Raw genomic sequence first — 10,617 nt, 5'->3', positions numbered from 1 at the left:
TTCTCTCCTTCTCTCCTTCTCTCCTTCTCTCCTTCTCTCCTTCTCTCCTTCTCTCCTTCTCTCCTTCTCTCTTTCTCTCTTTCTCTCTTTCTTTCTTTCTTTCTTTCTTTCTTTCTTTCTTTCTTTCTCTATCCACATTGCCAATGCTGCTTTAACAGTAGGGACAAAAATCACATAAACAAGAAAAGTAATATGACATCTTTTCAAAATCAGAATTTTAATTTTGTTTTCTGTTCTGTCTGCCTTCTCTTTTTGCCACAGAATATAATTTTTTGAATTCTACCAGGAATATCCTGGCCCAAAACTGGGAATAATGTTTTCATTGAATTTGTAATTTCAAACACTAAAACACTTATAATAATCAGCTTTGATTTTGGAATTGGATATTGCAGACCTGGGTCAACATTCTGGAGCACCCTTCAGCCTGGTCTTACCTGTGATGTATCTAATGTTATGCTCTACCTACTCCTGTTCCTCTCATCTGATTGCTTATCCTTTAGATGAGAAGTAGTATAGTGTGGAGTAATTGACATGATTGATGGTGTGTTTATTTTCTAGAAAACCCAAAGCTGCAGATTAGAAGACATATATCAAATTCTCTTTTCTATCATCTCGGTTTACATCTTTATCCTATTTGCAACATGTAAGCCTAATGGACATTATCAATATTCAAGTAAGAGAGTCCTCCTGGAGAGGTTAATGTATTCAGTGGCATGACAACAGTAATTTTGTATGTTCTAACTATATGTTTTGTATGCTCATCTATTTGTTTAACATGGTGCTGGTGGGTGGCAAAAGGGAAAAAATCACTACCTTTTTATCTTAAGAAACAGGTAGAAAATAAATAGATGAGAGAGATCTATTCATGTCATGTTCCCACTCTGTTAAGAAGAGAAATAAGAACAGCAACAAAAGAGCAGGAAGAGAAGGAAGAGGAAGAGGAGGAGGAGGGGGGAAAAGGAAGAAGTGAAAAGCAAAGGTCTAAATGTGCTCAAAAATCAAATCTAAGCATATTTGGGAATTGCTATATTAAATATTTATATCCATTCTGCCAAATAAATTAATTATTAAGTTCAGAAAAACAAATGATTGAAAGTGTACCAATTACAAAAATAAAGGTTTCCCCTCTTTCCTTTGTTTTTCCTCTCTTGAATTTCTTTTTGGATAATTTCTATATATTCTTATATATTGCAGACTTTAGAAGGTCACCAATAATTTTAACATGCCTGTCTGATTTCTCAGGATGGCTTTCAGATCTCAGTCTCATAGTGGGGGGAAAAAAGAATGAAAAAGTGTGAAGGGACAAGAAAAAGAGTGTGTGAAGAAAATCACAAGAGCCTTATGGGATACAGTTAAACTTTATGAATATATAAATTATTGAGGTCCCCAAAGAAATGAGTAAGAAAAAGCTTATTTAAAGAGATATTTGTTAAAAGCTTCCAAAAGTCTTGAGAGGCATAGACATTCAGAATCATGAAGATCAAAGGTCATAAAAAAGTTAAACCAAAAGAATAATAATAAAAGATGCATAATAGTTAAACTGTTAAAAGTCAGAGTCAGAAAGAATCTTGAAACAAACAAAAGGAAAGACTTATCACACACAAAGGAACATCCTTATGGGTATCCCCAGATTTTTCAATGAAAATCTTCCAAGTTGAGATGGAAAGAGATAATATATTCCAAGTGTTGAAAGGAATGAAAACACCATAGTCTGAAAAGATGTGTTTTGGAAATGAAGAAGTGATGAGGACTTTTCACACAAACAAAAGCTAAGAGAGTTCATTACCATGAGACCTACCTTATAAGATATGCCAAAGGGTGTTTCTTTATGAAACAACATGAAAACATATGGAAGTATATAATTCATTATAAAGGTAAGAATGTAGTCATACTCAGAATTTTTCACTACTGTAATGGTGGTATTAAAGTTTTAACTTTAATAATTTATTAAGAAATATATAATATCAAGAAATGTAAGAAAAATAGCATGAAATATGGAGAAAGTGAGAAATTAAAGTGTAGAGGTTTTGTATGTAATCAAAGTCAAGTCATCAGCTTGAAATAGAATATTTTAACTATAAGGTGTTTTATATTAGCCCATGGTAACCATATACACACAACTCTAGAAGATAAATAAAAAGGAAACACAGTACACTATTATCTACAAAAATAAAACAAAAAGCATCACATCACAAAGGAATATTGAAAGAGAGGAAGAAACTATAAGACAGAAAAAAAACTAATAGTATATACTTATCTATCAATAATTACTTTAAATGAAATAGATTAAATTTTGCTGTCAAAAGACTAAAAGAGATGCACTTTAGCTTTAAGGATACAGCTATGAAGGGAAGACATTAGAAAAGATATTTCATGCAAATGCTAACCAGAAGAGCAGGGATAGCTACACTTATATCAGAAAAATAGACCTGAAGGGAGAGATAGATGGCAATACAATAATTTCAGAAGAATTCAATACCTCACTTCCAACAGTGGATTTATAATCTAGACAGAAAGTCAATATGGAAACAATGGACTTGAACAACACTATATTCCAAATGGACCCAACAGATATTTACAGAACATTTCATCCAACAGCAATGAATTTTGTTCTTCTCAAGAGTACACAGAATGTTCACCATGATAACTATATTCTGGGCCACAAAATAAGCCTTACTAAATTTAAAATGATTGCAATGATCTCAAGTATTTTCTTACCATAGTAATGAAAATTAAAAATTAATAATAGGAATACTGATGAAAAATTCATATATATCTTGAAATTATATAGCATCCTCCTGAATCATCAATAGGTCCAAGAAGAAATCAAATGGAAAGTAAAAAAAAATTGAGAACTGCAAAGATGTAAGCGTATTACAAAACTTTTGGGATACAGTGAAAGCAGGTCTAAGGAAGAAATTTATACTGATATGTGTCTACATTAAGACAAAGGAAAGATTTCAAACAAACAATCTAAGTTGCATTCTATGTACTTAAGAGAAAGAAGAAAAAACTGAGCCTAGAAGGAAGAAAATAATAAAGATCATGATAGAAATAATTAAAATACAGACTAAAAGGATAATAGATGTGATAATAGACGTAACCAAAAAAAAAAAGACAGTTGGGTTTTGGAAAGACATAGGGAATTTAAAAGCCATTGGTAAGACTACTACCTCCCCCGCAAAAAATGAGAGAGAGAGATGACTACAGTATATAAACACTTAGGTGAAAGAGGAGGAATTACCATTGTTACTACAGGAATACAAATGGTCATAATCAACTACTATAAAAAATATAAGCCAAAAAATTTAAATAACCTAGAGGAAGTGCATAAATTCCTAGAAACATACAACTTACCAAGAATAAGTCATGAAGAAATTGAAAATTTTCTAATATGAGTAAGAAGAATGAATCAGTAATTAAAACCATTTAACAACAACAAAGGCCCAGGACCAGATGCCTTCATTGTTGAATTCTACCAAGAATTCAAAGAAGAATTAACACCAGTGCTTCTCAAAGACTTTCAAAAATTTAAGCAAGAGGGAACATTTCTAAACTCACTTTATGAGGCCAGCATTTCCCAGGTACCAAAGCCAGACAAAGACACCATCACAAGAAAATAAAATAACAGGCCAATATTCCTGATGTATATAGATGGAAAAATACTCAATAAAGTACTAAGACAAGAATGCCACAGCATATTAAAAGGATCATACACAATGATCAGTGGGACTTATTCCTTGGATTCATAAAATATTCATATGAAAAAATTTGATATACTACATTAACTGAAAGACTGTAAAAGGCATATATGATTATCTCACTAGATGGAGAAAAAGCTTTTGATCAAATTGAACTCACTTTTATGATAAAAACTCTCAACAAATTAGGTAGAGAAGAAATGTACTTCAAGGTAATAATATAATATTATATGATATCATAATAAAATGCAGAGAAAAGTTGAAAGCTTTTCTTCTAAGATTGGGAGCAAGACAAGTGCACCTACTCTCTTCATTATTCCTAGATAGAGCAATTAGAAAATAAAGATAATTAAAGGACAACTAACATCAGTTTGTGATGCTATGATCCAAAAATCTTAAGGACTAAGTAATTTACAAACAATAAAAATTGTATTGCTCAGAGTTCTGCAGGCTGGGAAGACCAAGATCATGGTGCCAGAATATCTAATGTCTGTTGAGGCCTATTTCTCATGGATGGTGTCTTCCATGTTCCTTCACATGGCAGTGGAGCTAAATAAGCTCATTAAGACTTATTTTATAAGGGCATTAATTCCATTCATGAGCTGATGCCCGTTTACCTAATAACCTCACAAAAGCCTCAACTTCTAATAGCATCACCTTGATTTTGGTGATTGAGTTTTAGCATACAAGTATTAGGTGGGATACCAACATTCAGATAATAGTAGTATCCAAATTAGAAAAGAAAAATTAAAACTGTCTCTTTGTAGGTAACATAGAAAACTGTATGTATAAACTACAAAGTATATGTAAAACTAAAGACTACGCCAAAGAACTGTTACAACTAATAAAAGCATTAATATAGCAGAAGACAAATTCAATGCACAGATATCAGTAGTATTTCTACATACTATCAACAGACCTCTGAAGAAGAATATAAGAAAATAAGCCCATTTACAATAGCATCAAAAAGAATGAAGCACTTAGGAATAAATTAAACCAACAAGATGAAAGATCAATACATTGAAAACTATTAAACACTAATGAAAGATATTGAGCAAGTTGTAAATACACGAAGAAACATTTTGTTTTCACACATTGGAAGAATTAATGTTCTTAAATTGTTAATATTATGAAAGCAATCTACAGATTCAATGTAATTCTTATTAAAATTACAATGACATTTTCACTGAAAAAGTTTAAAAAAGTTGTAAAATTTATATGGAATCACAAAAGACTCCAAATAGCCAAAATAATATTGAGAAAGAATAACAAAGCTGTAGGAATCATACTTCGTGATTTCAGATTGTATTACAAATGTATAGTCATCAAAACAATATGTCCCTGATGTAAAAACCAAAACAGAGATCAATGGAACAGAGCAGATAACCTAGCAATATACTGATATATATATACTGATTGTTTTACACATAGTAAAACAATTTTTGACAAGGGTGATGAGAATAAAAAATAAGCAAAGGATAGTTTCTTCAACAAATGATACTGGGAAAATTGAATATCCATATGCAAAAAAAAAATTAAATTGGAACTTTGTCTTATGTACAAAATTTACTCAAGAATTATTAAAGAGTTAAAAGATATGAAACTCTAAACCTCTTAAAAGAAAACCTAGAAAAACTCTTTGTCTTTGATCTTTGCAATAATATTTTAGATATAACACCAAAAGCATAGACAATAAAAACAAAAATAAATGAGCGGACTACATCAAACTAAAAAAAAAAAAAAAAACTTCTATATATATAGCAAAGGAAACAAATCAACAAAGTGAAAAGACAATCTGTGGACTGGAAGAAAGTATTTGCATAAAACTTAATAAGGAGTTAATATCCAAGATACATGAAAAATTCAGACAACTCATTGACAAGAAAACAAATAATATTCTTAAAAAATAGCAAAAGACCCGAATAGACATTTCTCAGAAGAAGACCCCAATAGTTTTATAAAAAAGAATGCTCAACATCACTAATAATCAGAGCAATGCAAATCAAACCCACAATCAGATATCACTGTAATGCTTATTACAACAAACAAAACAAAATGATGAAAGATATTAAGTGTTGGCAAAGAAGAAAAAGGACTCTCTGTACAGTTTTTATTTATTTATTTGTTTATTTATTTTATGTCAGTAATTGAACCCAGGGGTGCTTAACCATTGAGACATATCCCTGGGCCCCTTTTAATTTTTTTTTTTTTTTTTTATTTTGAGACAGGGTCTCGCTAAGTTGCTGAGGATGGCTTTGAACTTGTAATCCTCCTGCCTAAGCCTCCCAAGCCACTGGGATTACAGGCATGTGCCACCACAACCAGCTGCAGAGTATTGATGATAATGTAAATTTTTAGAGCCACAAAGGTAAACACTATGGAAGCTATCAAAAGAATTAAAAATTAAAGTTAAACTATCACATGATTTATTAATCCCTTCACTGAATTCTATTTAAAGGAAATGAAATTAGTGTCTCAATATCTGCATCTCTTATTCATTGAAACATAATACTGTTAGCTCAAGTAGAAAACAACCAAAGTGTTCATAGAAAGATGAATTGATAAAGAAAACATGCCACATACAAATGAGAATATTATTCAACCACAAAAGATGGAGATCCTATTATTTTGTGACAACATAGTTGAAGCTGGAGGATATTTGGTAAGTGAATTATAACAAGTACAGAGGGACAAATGTTGTATGGGTCTCCATAAATAGAATTTATTGAAGGTGAAAATGTAGAAGCACAAAGTAGAACAGTATTTGTCATGGGCTAGGGATTGGGGGAAATGGGATGTTGGTCAAAGGGTATAAAATTTCAGTTATAAGATGTGCATGATCTGGGGATCTAATAAGCAATGTGGTGACTCTAGTTCACTTTAGTGTGTTGTTTACTTCAAGTTTGATAAGAAAATATTTTAAGTGTCCTCAGCATGCACATGCTCACACATATATGCACCATATATATGGTAACAATGGGATTTTATAATTCTGGACTTGGATTTAATTGTGATAATTTCTACACATTGTATATGTATGCCAAATCATCACTTTGTACAACTTGAACATATACAATTATTGTTTTATCAGTTAAATGTCTTGAAATAAAAATTCAGCAAAATATTATAAACTATAGTTTCACTATATTCTTCAGTATGCTCATGTGATCAATGCTTACCATGAGTATATAAAATTTTTCTGACATAGAACATTTTTTGACATACAAATATATTTATGTATTTGATTAATCAGTTAATTAGCCATCTGATCAAGAAATGTGTATTTTTACCTTGTTTTCCAGACTCAGTGGCTCAGTATCGTTCTATCAACTACATATTTGTAAAGGCTGCAAAGTATTTTCTTTGACCTTGGTCTTTTTTCATCCTCTTAGGAAATTATGACTCTTTGACATAATGATGAACTACAAAGATTAAAGATAAATTTATTTACAACAAGATAGGAATTGATGTTGGTTTGTTTTGGATGGACCCTGAAATTATGAAAAATGAATAAAAGGGAAATTAAAATATATATCTCTTATTTATAGAAATTGTAGATTATCTCCAGAGAATAGAAATAAAGACTTATAATAGTATAAAAAATCCTATATTGTCAAACATTGGGCAAAAGTGACTGTATTTTCATTTCCATGATACAGAAAAGAATGCTAACAGTGTCAGGATGAAAAAGGATAGAAAATTGGAAATTTTTTATAGTATTCTGTGGGTGGCTTCCAATTATTTTTCAATAAAGGCTTTTGTAAATTTTATAAACTCTCTTAGGCATTTCGGCAGATACATTCCTTTCTAAAGACTGCAAAGAAATTTTCTTTTTGCTTTGTTTGAAATAAAAATTTAAGTTTTTGGCTCTGACAATTCCAGTGAATTAGGATCCCAGATGGGTTTGTTATATGGAAATAACTTTAGTGCAAAGAACTTTCTGTGACTCTTTATCCAACTAGCTGGGTTAATTGAAAGTCTCTTGTTGGTCTTTCTAAGAGATTTTTAAAATAGATATAAAGAGACAATGTATATGCTTTTGAATAGCATTGTGTTTAAAAGGACTTTCCAAAAGAAATTAAGTGACTTTGTTGGTTCAAGAGAGTTATTACACTACAGAGTAAGGGATAATAGAGATGGTGAGACAGAATGTTAACCTACATGGTTCCCTAAACTCATAGAATTTTATCTAAAATTCTGTTTGCAAAGGGAATAGCCACTATCTCGTCCCTCACTCAAAATTCTTGTAGCCCTATTATACATCCTTCATATTTGCTGCATTACTTTGGTTGGGTTTTCATTTCTTTTGCAGTATTGGAGATTGAACCCAGATCCTCATGCATGCTAAGAAAATGCTCTACCCCTGAGCCCTCTAGCTCTCTTATGGAAATATCTTTTTATTTTTAAATTATATGTGTGAGCTAATGTTCTGTCTTTGTATTAACCTTGACTTCATAAGAGGCAATATTGGCAAGTCCTATAATCATACTAAAGAAACAGAGTTTGTCTATAATATTTTACACTAATACACAATTTAAAGAAAAACATGGGATAAAATTCAATTCTCTAATCAATTTAAATAATAGGTTTATTGAAAACCACTATGTGAGTAATTTAATTAGCCACATACATGACTGAGAGTCACTGTAATAACAAATCACATTTTAGATCACATAGAGAAAAATTACAAGCTTGATTTACACAATTTGAAAAGCAAGGTAAAAAATTATAGTGATGTCATCTACCTTGTCCCCTTCAGGGAGGAGATTGACATGCTCAATAATTCTTTATAGGATCATTGATATAACGTAAAGGTGAGGAAGGCATTAAGGGCTTTGATTAAAGACTGTAAGAGTTGTGAGACTGATTAAAAATTTTATGCAAAGAATTGTCCAAGGCATTTAAAGTTGTAAAGACAAACAATGTATTCTTACTTGAACTTACCTAGGAAGTAAGTACTCAGACTGATTTCATAAAACAGAACAAAAAATCTAAAGCAACCATTTGTCCTGCCTTCCAACCACTAATAGGTATGGGTATTAAAGAGGAGATCAAGGACTGGATGAGACTAATGATCTAATGCGGAAGTCTTGGCCTGTTGTTACATTTTGTATTTCAAGTGTATTCTTTTGTTTACTTATGGTGGAAAAAAAAAAAACCCATCCTGAATGGTTTCGTAACATCAAATCTTCAAAAACAAAAAACAGCAGGGATTTTTCTTTTTTTTATTCTTTTGAAGAATTTTCTGATCATACCACACTCTGTTACTTTTCAGACTTTCGATGGGATTATTTTACCTATAAAATTGTGCAGTTCATAGAACAGAGGATGTGTGCTTGCATTAGGGGTACTAAATGTTGTGGTTTTGTCATGACCTCAGGCTCACTCATTTCTCTCAACTTATGAGTAATTACACACTATTATCATGGATCTCATTCCCTTCCTAAAAGACCTTTAAAGAAGAAATAATACCAATACTTTTCAATTTATTTCAAGAAACAGAAAAAGAGACAGCACTTCCAAACACATTCTATGAGGCCAATATCACCCTGATTCCAAAACCAGGCAGAGATACATCAAAAAAAGAAACTTCAGACCAATATCTCTAAAGAACATAAATGCAAAAATTCTCAATAAAATTCTGGAAAATCGAATACAAAAACATATCAAAAAGATCGTGCACCATGATCAAGTGGGATTCATCCCAGATATGCAAGGTTGGTTCAACATATGGAAATCAATAAATGTAATTCATCACATCTATAGACTCAAAGATAAGAATCATATGATCATCTTAAACAGATGCCAATAGTACATTTGAGCAAAGCACAACTAGCCTTTGGGGTGGGGGGAAAAACAGGGATACTTCTCTATCTAGTTAAATGACTACATAATGGAAATATGTAGTCATTTTCTTTTCACATTAATAAAATTACATTTAATTCATGTGTTTGAAAAAAGTAAAATTTGGAAAAGAATAATTGCACATGAACTAGGCTTCCACTTAAGTGTAAGAAAATATTATGGAACAATTTTGATTTTTTAAGGTTTTAATATATTGTGTCTAATCCTGGATTTTATGTTAAGTATCAAGCTAGGAAATTTGGGGATTAACCAAATCTGTGAATTCGTGTCTCACATTAGTTCTAAAAATTCTGAGTCATTCTATCTTCAAATGTTCCTTTGCTCCATTTTGTCTTCCCTCAGACTCCAGTCAAGTATTTTCAGATTTTTTCACTCTAGTAACCATTTCTTTTCACCTCTATTTTCCTTTTGCCTCTTTCTGAATGCTACGTAAGGGATAATTTCTTTTAATTTATAAATTTTATCTTATCTATGTCTAATGAGATATCAAATGCATTTTCATTGTTTTTCATTTTTCATTTCATTCATTTTTTCATTGTGTAGTTTTTTCTTAAATATATTCAATGTATTTTGTATTTTCCTATTTCAAGTAATTTCAAATTTATTATTTACTTCTTTAAACATATATGATTTCAAAATTTACATTTAATAATTCAATATGCAAACTCTATATAGTTTTTTTTTCTGCTTTCTATTTTGTGTGTTGATTTTTGATCCTACTCAAGATTTTTTGTGTGACTGTTGATCTTTGAAATTTGTTAACTATTTTCCCTAAAAAGTTATTTTAGGAAGGTTTTAGTCAGCTTTTTCACTATTGTGACTAAAAGACCTGACAAGAACACTTTAAGAGGAGGAAACGTCTATTTGGGGCTCACGGTTTCAGGGGTCGCAGTTTATAGACTGCTGGCTCTAATGCTCTGTGCCTGAAGCATAGCAGAACATCATGGAGGAAGATTGGAGGAAAGTGGTTTAGCACTTGGCCACCAGAAAGCAGAGAGAGAGAGAGAGAGAGAGAGAGAGAGAGAGAGAGAGAGAGAGAGAGAGAGAGAGA

This window comes from Marmota marmota, unplaced genomic scaffold, assembly GCF_001458135.2.
Source record: "Marmota marmota marmota unplaced genomic scaffold, marMar, whole genome shotgun sequence".
In the NCBI taxonomy this organism is placed as follows: domain Eukaryota; kingdom Metazoa; phylum Chordata; class Mammalia; order Rodentia; family Sciuridae; genus Marmota; species Marmota marmota.
The sequence above is the reverse complement of the archived record's forward strand: the minus strand, read 5'-3'. Positions refer to the sequence as shown.